The sequence below is a fragment of the Thermobia domestica genome, chromosome 12, assembly GCF_964235325.1.
Source record: "Thermobia domestica chromosome 12, izTheDome1.hap1.1, whole genome shotgun sequence".
In the NCBI taxonomy this organism is placed as follows: Eukaryota; Metazoa; Arthropoda; class Insecta; order Zygentoma; family Lepismatidae; genus Thermobia; species Thermobia domestica.
Window position 1 is genome coordinate 100,317,095 of NC_137465.1, and position 12,975 is coordinate 100,330,069.

General features: G+C 37.1%; 1 protein-coding gene across 3 annotated transcripts in view; it reads right to left on the reverse strand.

The window, feature by feature from the left end:
• The window catches only part of Cog1 (conserved oligomeric Golgi complex subunit 1), a 113,641-nt gene that overhangs the window by 66,021 nt on the left and 34,645 nt on the right, over positions 1 to 12,975 (reverse strand). The gene's annotated exons all lie outside the window — the stretch shown is intronic.

Below are 12,975 nucleotides of genomic sequence, written 5' to 3' on the forward strand. Positions count from 1 at the left end.
TGATAATACTCCCTTGTCTTCCCTTGCTATAACGATCGCTCAGTTCCTTCTGTAGCTAAAAAACAGATCTTGTTGAAGCATACTAAGCGAAAATAAAAAGTTACCTATGGATTAAGAGAGTTTAAAAAGTTTAGGAATCAGTTTTATTCATAACTCACTGTAGAACACCCTCGTGTCTATGTGGATAATGTACGCGCCTGTGGCGCGGGAGACCCTGGTTCGAATCCCGGCAGGAGCTCATGTGTTTCGAATCCCAAGTTAAGCTGTAGGTCCATGTCCCATATACTCTTGCTGCTGAAACGGACGCTAAACTCAAATTTTTAAAAAATCATATCATAACCAATTGTATTTATATTCATTATATATAGATATCCTCATTCTTCATCCGACAAAGAAAAGGATATATTTCTCGAGTACGACTCCACAACGAAAGGGAAAGGAATAACATGAACACAAGAAAATTAAACATTTTTCTTTCTGCATTAATAGCACAATACAATTCTTATAACAACAGTAACTACTAGAGTTCATAAATTTGCAACACTGTTTTAGTTCGCATATTTTCCGTCTATCTTGTCATCTGTGGCGCACTATATATATATATATATATATATATATATACGTATATAACTAGATGTATTTTAATTTCAAATACTGAGCAGTTTCAACCAACGAAGAAGCCAAATGTATCCAAGAAGCTGTGGACGCTTGCAGAGTTGAAAATATTAAAAGCGAACTTACATTTATCAATGCTAATTTCAGTTTAATTACATAGATCATAACAAGGTTAGAAGAGCGGAAATTAGGACTTTCTAGTGCACTTGAGCTGTTTGAGTCAATAACAAAACAAACTTCACCAGGACCAGTCAATAGTCGCGAAAATTTCTGGCATAAAATTCTTGTCTGATATAAATAAAGGGGAACAATGACACACGAATTTCCAGATTTATCGCCAAGTAACATTGCTTGTTTGAAATACTGTCCATTAACGACCTGTGACATGGAAGATACATTTTCTATGAACAGAAATGTTTTGACTGACAAAAACGCAGATGGTTATTCCCAGAAACTACACAATTATGTGTCGTAACATGAATGGATCATAGTTATACACCTAGTACATGTAGTTCAAGTAACACAACTTTTTTTCCTAAAGATGTAATAAATTTTCTAATTTAATTTTAGATTTTGATTGGAGCATATTTGCTGGTTTTTAGTGCATATCATTCGAAGTCTAGTTATGACTAAAAATATAAAAACTAGAAAGTTGTTGGAAATAGATGGTTTCAACCTAAAAGGGTTGAATTTTTCAAACCTTACCAGTCAATGGGCTCCACTGATATGATGCTCTATGTTAAATGAAAAACCAATGTTGCCAGTGCAGCGAACTGTTCACTTGAGCCCTCACCATACTAACAATATAGCATTGTTGGGAAACTGATTCGAGCTATTCTAGTTTATGTTACGTAACAATGTGTCATTTTTGCGTGTCCTTACGTTTTGCTCAAACAGCCTGCTGAGCATCTTTTTATTACATAGTTCTTACCAGTGTAGAGTCCAAATGGTCGGTGCGATTTGAAACATTTTACGACTCTAGATTTATTTTCTTTTTTTCGTAACTTGATACGCCTTTATTGGTTACAGTTTTTACCTTTCTCTTCGCTTGTCTAAATAATTCCTTATATTCCTCCGCTATACGGACATGTTTCCCATGGTAGTCTTTAAATTTTTACGTACTGATGATTTCTTCCGTAAATCAATACGATGTCTTCTATGTGTTCTTTTTCGTGTTTTCAGAATCGTACTAGAAAGAACCTTCACATAATCAGCATTAATGCTGCTATAGCACCATTACCTCTACAAAGCAGACCAATTCGTATCACGCAACATTTTATATAATTCAAGAAAGTCTGTTCTTCTAAAATTGTTATAGTAAATGGTTTCAACCTTAACTCTTCTAATATTACTTCTTTTCTCGACCTGGATATTGCTTGTTTTCAGATACCATTGGCGTTAATTCTCTAGTTATTACAGTGTTTAGATCCTTAGTTAAAAGTAAACCAGGAATTTTGTTATTGCTTTTTTTAATACAGTTTAAGAAGGATAAATTATAAAGGTTCATAAAATTTAGCAACCTTTGTAGGTTATATTTCGAGTCAAAAATTAGAGGTAAATTAAAATTGCCAATGAGTACTATATTATTATGTTAAAATCTCCAGACGAGTCGCCAAGATCTTATAAAAAGACACATACTTATCAACAGAAGAAGCACGTGTAAGATATACACACACAATATAGTATGATACATTACATACAACTACTTTTACAACTAAAGATTCTGTTTTATACTTTATCTCAATCCATTTGGAATCGTATTTATTCTCTATTGTCACGAATATACCATCCACATGTTTGTTTCGATACACTTTGTAATTATCATCAAACAATTCGCTATTATAAAAACTACTACGGAACCAAGTTTTAGTAAGAACAATTACATTAAAACTATTTCTTAATGTATTTAAAACACCTGCAATTGGTAGTAAATAGCTACATTTTCAATCCTTACACTATCCATTAGGCTGTTAATATCCTCGAGTGTTCTCAAAACACGTACCTGCGTATCTTCCTACCACATTCTCTGTTTGATATTCCCGAAATAATCAACTCATAGGTAAGCATAGTTATTTTCCTGTTTCATCTTTCTAGCTTGTCTAAAGATACGTGTCTGTATGACGTGAGAGACTAATTAGCATAAATTATTTGATTGTACGTGTCACCTCAATGTATTGTATTTAGATTTCTTTTTACTTTTCTTTGTTTAATACACATTTCTTTATCTGCACGCCTTCCAAATCTTATAATAATACTACTACCAATACCAGAGGATGAAATAGGCAATCTGTGTGGCAAGCATCGATAATTTTATCTGCAACAGTTATATCTAATGCACGTCTCACAGACTTTACAATACCTAATAAATTTTCATTAATTTGTTCGTTAATTCCATAAATTTCCAGTATATTACGTTATTATATTTTCAATTGTTCTGCAGTGGCTAACAGTGGCTATTTCAGCTTAGCTTGGCGTTCTCATCTAACATTTTATGCACCAGATCTAACGAGTTTCCAAGTTCCCGTTCAGTTAGAAAGAGTTGGCAATTCTATCTCTGGTACAGAACGAGATCTTAAATGGAAGCTACGTCTTCTTGTCTGATCACACGACTGTTTCACTGATTTCATAAATTCTAAATCCGCCTCTTCTAATTTAGCATATTTGAGTTGACATAACTTTAAACAATCTGCGTACTGTAATTTAGAGGTTGTTTCCTACCTTACAATAGTCTTATTACATTCAATGCAGGAATTTATCCTGATTCAATGTAGCGAAACTAACAAAACACAATAGTCTGTGCCCAACTTTGCAAATCAATGCGGGTTGGATGTATTGTTTGTTTACATTATTGGCTATACTGAAGCTAATTTTTAGTGCATCAAATCTGCGTTAACAGATCTCCAGAGACAAGGCATTCGAGAGAACGAGAGGCTTGATATTGTGAGGAAAGTTGATGAACATCTGAATTCTAATGTTAGAGAAGTCACAGAAGTAGTGAGAGAGAAGTTGAACACAGTGTTAGCCAAGAATTCAAACTACAATGAAGTGGGTAAAACTAATGTCATCTCAAAGGTGATTTAAATATAGAACTAGATGTAGATTTAACGCCTCAAGATGTCGCTAACTTTAAAATGGCCCTTTTTACTGCTTGTGATGTAGAGTGATCTTCCAGTTAATACAAAGCAATACTGCAAGACACATTAGAAAATTTGAAACAGTGTTTTGTAACGGATTGGTTTCCAAACAGACAATTCCAGTAAGTAATTTCCTACAAACTATATCTGTAACACACTTAAAATAAACGTGAAATAGTGCCACAGTGCTTCCTTAAATAGTTGTTATCAGAAATGAATAAAAAAAGACATTTTATATATTCTACATATATATATATATATATTCTACATATATATATATATATATATATATATATATATATATATATATATATTCTATGTAACGTGTTTTGCTTAATTGTAAGTCAAAAGTTAATTAGGACATTGAGAACCATGTAAAATACTTCTTATTGAAATTATTTTTTCTTAATTAAATTTACAAGAAGATATATTTTACAACTTCACCTATTCGAGTGGATTAAATTCATTGTTTGTGGCCTGTCAGTTTAAAGCATTATTGCAATAATAAATTATCTATTTAATTTGAAATCATTGTGAAAAAGCTTTTTGATTCATTATTTACACATATGTTAGTTCATATTTTTCTAAATTTTAGTCCGTGTGTATGTATAGTACATGTAAAGCCATTTGTCAGTACATATAAATTCTAGCCCTGTTAATAACACAAATGTGTAGAACTAAATATTTTTCTCTTTTTTTATACTTTGAAACATACACTATATGTTATAGCATACGATCGCAGTAGTGAGAGTTTGACGCGAGAATTCACATAATTCTTGAACAATACTGATGTTTAAATATACAACCATTCTCTCCTTTCCCGTTGTCTGTTCTCGAGCGTTGTCCTTTTAGGAAGTTATATGAATGACAGTAACATCCTTTGCTACCTAACAGTATACGTATGATAAAGAGTTCTGTTCTAGGCTAATTTTGGCCTATTTTTTCTAAGAAAAAGTAAGAGAAGAATCGCTAGTTTTTCAGTGAGGAAGGCAGTAGTCTAATGCACAACTATTAAGGCCATTACGGTACCTAATCATTACAAGGACTGCGTGATTTATATTGAATCTATAAACCTTCACTCACTGAAACCTAAACAGAAGGTGCCACATTACACAGGTATTTCAAATATTTTATCATTACGACTGCCATGCATTACCAAGAAAATATCTAAAATTAACATGTACTTTATTTTGCCACAGATAATCCAGAAACACAACGCCTACATGCAGGGCCGTGCCGTGGGGGGGAGCGGGGCGCCGAAGTAAGGGGGCGAAAAAATCGGGAAGAGAAAAAGAAAAGAAGGAAAGAAAAAGGAGAGACGAAAAACACTTGGAATAGTTTAGATGAGCAACAGTATTTTTCAATGTAGTATTTAATTTGGCCAGGGTCAGATTTATACTTTTGCGCCCCTACACTTTGCTAAAAGCGCCCACCCCGTCTATTTACACCCGAATCACTGGGGGCAGGGGGAACTTACCTTATTGGATTCCTTCCTGTTTTGCCTATTCTTGTTTCGCCTACTAGTCTCCCAGCAATATGTATAAGCATTTCTAAGTTATCAAGATTGTAGGCGAAACAGGAATTCCTGTTTTGCCTATTCCTGTTCCGCCTACTGTTAAGACCAAGGGAAATTTTTGAGTTGGGGAGTTTAGCTTTATATGAATTCAGGATATTGATTTAATACAAATCACAGAAAGTTAAAACGTTTCAGCATGGAATAAAACTAAGTCATCAGGATTAAAAGAAATGAAAATTAGAGAAGAGCTATGCTATTGTAAATGTTTATTTATTTTGTACACTTTCTGTCGTACACTCATACTCAGTTTTCCAAATGTATGCAATACGATACAGTATCAACGTAATCCATTAAACCTGTAGCTCTAGATTTTAATATCTCCTTCAAAGTATTAACTCGCTGACCTAAGCATTTGTACTTCAATCTCTGCACTTTTGGCCGGTTCCCTACCTCCAGCAACATTAGACTTTCATTCTCCTGCTGTTCTTGCTTCAATAACTCGAACAACGTAAATATATTGGGATGAGACAAATTTCCATTCAGTTTTGAATTCCATCCCTCAACAATGTTAGTCGGCCCATTTGTCACATTTGTTAATAATCCATACAATAAATGAGTGAATGGGATGACTATGAAATTTCCTTCACTCTTCCACTTGGAATTAAACTTATCATTGGTGAAATCTCACAAACCAACTCTGTGCTTATTATACTACGAAAGTCTGAGACTTGTACTACGATAGCAATAACCCCCCGAAATAATAATAATAATAAAACTAAATGTTACTGTGTTGTGCCTTACAACAAAAGAATGAACGTACCTTTTAAATCTTTGGAAATGGTTGAATTGGATCCTCGACTACCCTGTTCGTCATTTTATTCACAAAACGTATGGCTTCAATTGACCTTCCTTGCGGCTCGTTTGAATGTGTAGGCCTACCTGACGATTTTATGGGCTCATCTCCAAGAAGAACAACAGTGGCTTTGCATCCGAGTGTACATTTCATGAAAGTCTTCTGACTATTACGCCTGTTAACCCGATATATATAAAGGTAACCAAGAAAGTTCTGTCGTTTTTTCACTCACCAACTTCGAACATCGATATGTCACCTTAGACGTCCTAAAAGATTAAAAATAGTCCCCATCAGCATTGACGACCTTCTGCCAACGTTCTGGAAAGTCATGGATTCCATCGCGGTAGAACTTGGTAGGCCGTGAAACGAAGAAGGTATCAAGTGAATTTCACACCTCTACTAAGGATTTGAAATGACCTCCTCTACAGTGATTGTCCAAGGAATGGAACATATGATAATCAGACGGTACAATGTCCGGGAGTATGGCGGATGCAATAGTGTTTCCCATCCAAGGTGTAGAATGATTTCCCAAGTCATCCTAGCTACGTAGGGTTTAGCGTTGTTTTGTAACAGGAGGACCCCTTTGCGATTCAGAAGCGCTGGCTCCAGAGTTTTCAGTTTTTCTTGAACACGTCTCAACTACTGACAGTACACAATTGCATTGAAGCTCTGACCAGCTGGTAACAGTTCCCGATGCACGATGCCGCGAGCAGTCTACCAAACACACAGGAGAACCTTCTTGTGGTGCAGTGATGGTTTCGGCTTTTTTGGAACCGGTTCATGGGATGCTAACCAATGATGGTGGCACCATGGAGCTTCGTATAGGAGCCACTTCTCATCACATGTTAACACCCTGTCCAGAAATAGCTCATTCCTTAGATGAGACAGCAAAGAAACACAGGTGTCTGCTCGCGTTGCCTTCTGCCCGGAGTCAAATTATGTGGGACCCATCGACCCAACTTGTAGTGCTTCCCAAGTTGATGGAGATGCTGCCGAATGGTTTATCCACTCACATTGAATTGTAGTTCCAGTTTGTCACATGTATGGCCACTATTCGCCTCAATTACTGATCTTCATTTTGTACATGTGTTGGTCTTCCGGCACGTGGTGCGTCTTCGAGTGTTTCGTCACCGTTCTTAAACTTATTAAACCACCGCTGCACTGTTCGCGTAGTTACGACATTCTCACCAAAGACCTGGCATACCTTCCTCCCCGCTGCAGCGGCGTTTGACCACAGTTTGAATTCCTACGGCATATACGCTCTCATGACGCTCTGTGGAGGTCCCATGTTCCCCTGTCCTTATGCAAGTTCACGGTGTAACTGAACTGTCATAATCAGGTATTATTTTGAATATGCCCACACCAACAACTGGCCTTCGCCTCATCTCCATTCGCATTTAATTCATGGTGTGAGGGCCAATTGTACACAGACCTCCACAAAAAGAGAGAGAACTTTCTTGGTTACCTTTATATAACCTCATATTCAAATAGTTTGCTTCCACACTTAGTGTTAATGAAGTTCGACATATCTGTGAGGATAAGGACACTTGTTACTAAAATATTCTCACAAAGCACTAAGAAGATAGTTTTATTTATATTCTATCCATATAGATAGTTCTATCTATATTCTATCCATAAGTCCCTTACCACCCCTTGTAAAATCCGTGTTCGTGGAAAATAGTGGACAACAACCATGTAGTAACATAGTAGGCCGAGGGGAGAGTCGGATTGTGATGGTGACCAAGATGGCGGCCATCTTGAATTCTCGTCAAGATTTTTAAATGGGAACATGGTCATGCGGCACATCATTTTAGGCTAGAATTTAAAGGCAAACACAATGGTGAAATTGGTTTGTTGATATCTTAATTTGTTCAAAAGTTACAGCCATTTCAAATTGCTAATTTTACCTGCCACGCATGGCGGAGCACGTGTTCTAGGTGGCCCCCATCCCGAGTTATGCACAAGGTAAGTCATTCAACCCAATTGTCCATGACCCTCAAAAGAGTTTCTGGCGAAATATCGGCACAGGCTGCAAATATGCGTTCTTGCAGGTGTTCAAGACCCCGGATCTTTACGTTGTATACCTTTGCATTCAGATGACCCCACAGATAAAAATCCAAGGCGTCAAATATGGTGATCACGCTGGCCATTCAATGGGACCACGGCGCCCAATCCAACGTTCAGGAAATTGTTCATCCAGATAAGTACGGACCTGTAATCCGTAATGCGGAGGGGCACCATCCTACTGGAAAAAGAGTGGAAATATGCCGTTCTCGGACAATATGGAAGGGAGGATGTGATCCCGCAACATATCCAAATACCGTTCAGCAGTGAGGGTACCAGGAATGATGAATGGACCAATTAATTTTGTGCTCTATAGACCACACCACACCATTAATTTGCCTGTACCTACCATTTTGCAAGGATCAACCCACTGAGGATTTGTCGGGAACCAATAGCGACAGTTTTGCTTATTCACTTCCCTAGTGACATAAAAATTGGCCTCATCGTAAAATAAAATTTGTGTGTGGAATGTGGGATCCGTTTGCAACTGTGCACGGGCCCAGTCGCAAAATTCCACACGACGATCAGGATCATCTTCAGATAGATGATGTTCAAGTTGCAATTTCTACGGATGCCACTTGCTTTTCTGAAAGATACATCTGATGGATGTACGGCTGACATCTCATTCCATGGACAGACGACGGGTACAGCGGTGTGGTGATGTAGCAAATGATGCCAGCACTGCTACTGATATGGCTTCATCTGTTTCGGTCGTGGGTCTTCCACACCTGGGTTTATCTGCTATGGAACCAGTATCCATGAACTTCTGGAAGAGTTGGGCAACACTAACATGGGACACAGGATGTCGATCTGGATGCCTGGCATTGAATTCAGATGCTACAGCCCTTGCACTCCTTCCTCCCCATGCCCTGATCAACTCCTTCCTCTCTGCTGTCGTTCCTGGCATAATTATTTACCTGCAACAACAGAAACAGTACGGTAAAATTAGCAATTTGAAATGCCTGTAACTTTTGAACACATTAACATATCAACAAACCGATTTCACCGTTGTGTTTGTCTTTAAATTCTAGCCTAAAATGATCTGCCGCATGACCATGTTCCCATTTAAAAATCATGACGTGAATTCAAGATGGCAGCTTTCAAGATGGCCGCCATCTTGGTCACCATTACAACCCGACTTCCCCCTCGGCCTACTATGTTACTACGTGGTTGTTGTTCACTATTTTCCACAACACGGATTTTACAAGGGGTGGTAAGGGACTTATGGCCCACACTGTACTTCCCCCCTTTGTTGTTCGTATTGTACTTGTTTATAATCGCGAATATTATTCCATTTTCGTTAATATTAAATTATTTTACGAAATAACTGAATTCACTTTAAATATAAAATTCCCAAGAAAAATCCCAAACTCAAAAGTATCCCTTCATCTTAACAGTAGGCGAAACAGGAATTCTTGTTTCGCCTACAATCTTGATAACGTAGAAATCTTGATAAATATTACTGGGAAGCTAGTAGGCGGAACAGGAATTGGCAAAACAGGAAGACACCTCTTATTGGTATTCTTGAGGAAGATTTTAATGTCCGCATTTTACTAAAGCAGATGTATTTACTGATCATTCCCGTGGATAAGTGGTTAGGCTTGTCGGCCTGTAATCAAGAGATCCCAGGTTCGATTCCCGGTGGGGACACAAGTGGTTCGGATTCCACGTTAAGCTGTAGGTCCCGTCCTTAGGACGTCATCATCATCCCATGGAAGGCAATGGCAAACCACCATGGGTTCACCTTGTCCTGAGACCTTCGGGTCAAATACCAAAGAAAAATGGCAATCAGTGGTATAAATAACGGCCCTCTAAGTAGTATTTATTTGCGGGCCGGTATTTATTTGCAGGCCTCCAAATGGCTGCAAAGTGAAAGCAGCTAACTGACTTCTGATAACAGTATCACATGCAAAATGATGTTGTCTAAGCGGCTTGCTTTTCACTTTTTGTTTACTTTTGTTTATTTTGAAGATATTACAGAAAAACTGTTAAATTAGCAGTACTTTAATTTCGCAGGACTGCAGCCTCTTAATGTAAATTAAAAGTTCTGTTAGAGTTACACTGTTTAAATTTAACAGAAAGTTACTCATGTTAGGAAAATGCATGTGCACATATAATAAATGGAAGGAAAAGAAATAATGAAAAGTGTTTAAAATGAAGGAAAAACAGAGTTTATTTTTGGAAATTTCCTTACGCTTCGCACCAACATGGTGGCGCTTCGCAGCTGGTCTGTCGACCTCACTCATATGTAAGGGGGCGCCGAAGTATACTCTCGCCCCGGGCGCTGATTTTTCACGGCACGGCCCTGCCTACATGACAATGATACGCAGACTTCAAGTTTTATTGTGTGTTACAAATGGCAAGCGGCATGACCTTGAGTAGGCTTCACTTGGCGTCCAATTGGCTTTGAGCGGTGTTGACAATTCGCGATAAGCAGTTCTGCACGCTGACTTCTCGCGCTACTGCGAATCTTGACAATACCAGATGCGCTACTTAGAAGTATTGTATTAGCACATTAATTGCTCACTTTAAGAAGTAGAGAAAAGAATTACGAACACATACGCGAAAACCATTTTTTATGTCAACTGGTTGTCATGATACACACTTTTAAAGGTTTCCATATAAAACAATTAGTAAAACGAGCGTTGAGTCCCGCGTCTAATTTCCAGTGGTTTTTTCTTCGATTTGTAAATAGAACTCAACTTTTATTACAGGATAATCAAGGGTATAACCAGCAGGTTGTTTTATAGCAACATTACTTTCAGGGAGAGGAAAGCTTTTCACACATTAAAAACAGAACAAATGACCTCTTTCAGAATATGAAAGCATTTTAACTAACCATACATACTATACACATATTATATTTTCACGATGCTACCTTATCAAAAGACGAATCTTGACAGTACTGAAGTTGAAAACCGAATTGTAAGAGATGAATCAATAAGGTATCCAAAAGAAAACAAATGCTGTTTATAGCAGTCTGTTTATCTGACTTTGCGTTTATGTGGGTTAAAGTAGTAAAGGGAAAAAAAACTCGAAAAAATATCAACTCAGATATTATTATGCAATAATGTAGTAGTGAGTTCACAGTGCGCTTAGTTAGGGAAATGAGAATATAAAGCATATGATTAATTTTAGTTGTTTTAATTAGGTACAGAAGCCGTATTGATGATGGTTGATTTTTAAAATTTTTCATATTTTATTATAAACGCCCCTCATTTGAATTAACTATTAAATAAGTTTATTAAACACATACCAGACAAACCTCATTTTGGAGCTGGAGAAAGTTTGGAAAGACAGAGCCCCCATTTTCCCCCGTGGCTACACCCTTTGCAATCTGATTCATATATATATATATATATATATATATATATATATATGCCTAACATCGTAAGAAGAAAGTATGGAAGTTCGTAATATTGTTCTGAAATTTACTTCAAGATAGATTCTTCCTTATTCGACAGAAGAAACGCAGTATGTCTTCTGCTTCTTTCTTCTTTCATGTTTCACTACCTTATTATGTACGACTTTTATTTCCTCTTTCCTCATCTAGAAGGAATTCAAAAGCGTCAGGCGTCTGAATGATGTCATAAATTATGTAACCCAAAACAAACTCGAGCATATCGAGTTGCTTAGGAATCAGACGGATTGCTTTTGTGACACCTACACCAAGCCCAAGAGTGTTGTTATGAAAACTGATAAGGAAACAAGGGGCTAGTTGTGCAGGAACGTAACTTCTCTTCTAGCATAAACAGAATTCATAAGTGTCTGGGTTGCTATCTTTCGTGATAGTACGTTTGTTCTCCAAAATTATAGTCGACAATGTCTTCAAGCAAACCGAGTACAAATGCGGAACTTTCTTTTTTCTTTCTTTCTTTTTAAATAAAAAAGAAGTGCTACGAAGTCAAATTTTTTGTGTTTACAATTTCTGGAACCCATAATAATAAATTTACAAGACTCAGATTCAGATAATGGCGAAATATTAACTGATATAGACGATAGTAAAAGTAGTGTTGAAGACCAGTGTTTAGCATTTCTACTGCAAAAGTTAACACGTGAGTAATTTAGTTGCTATACATACTTCTAGGATGCACAGTCAAAATTCTTGAGTTTGCTGGAATAGTATATTTACATTGTGAATAATGTTGCCAATGTATGTGTCATGATCTCAACTGGAGGAAGAGGAGAAGGGAAAGGGGAGTCCGCAATCCGGCAACACCGCGCGGAATATCGCGCATCATTGGCTATTGACCGTGATGCTTTACATCTAAAAACACACAGTACATAACTGTCACACAGGTTGGATAAACGTGATAGAAAATGAACAGACTATTGCATTCACAGTTATTCTTAAGTTAATCTGATTTTAGAACACTGTTATTTGAGTTTCCACTTCCCTTCTGAAAAGCATTGTGAAAAGTTGGAGTCTACGGAATTTCAATACAAAGCAATTATGCCAAACAGATTTAGAAATAAAGAAATGACGCAAGGAAGAAAGTTGCAGGCGGAAAGAGAGAAAGAGAAACTTAGGACAGAACAATTTACTGATTGCCACTATTTGCTTTTTCGTTATTTACTACACTGGAATTTCCTGCACTCAATATCTGATTTGTCACACGAAAGAAATATCGATCAATTCGGAATACTTTCACCCCCAGACTACTTCCCGAATAGTTGATATACCATTATTTATTACTTCATACTTATTTTATCCTAGTGCCATCTGTACGACAATTCTATTAAAATTTTAAGCCTGCGCATCGCTAATGTGCCTGGGATATCTGTAACGCTGT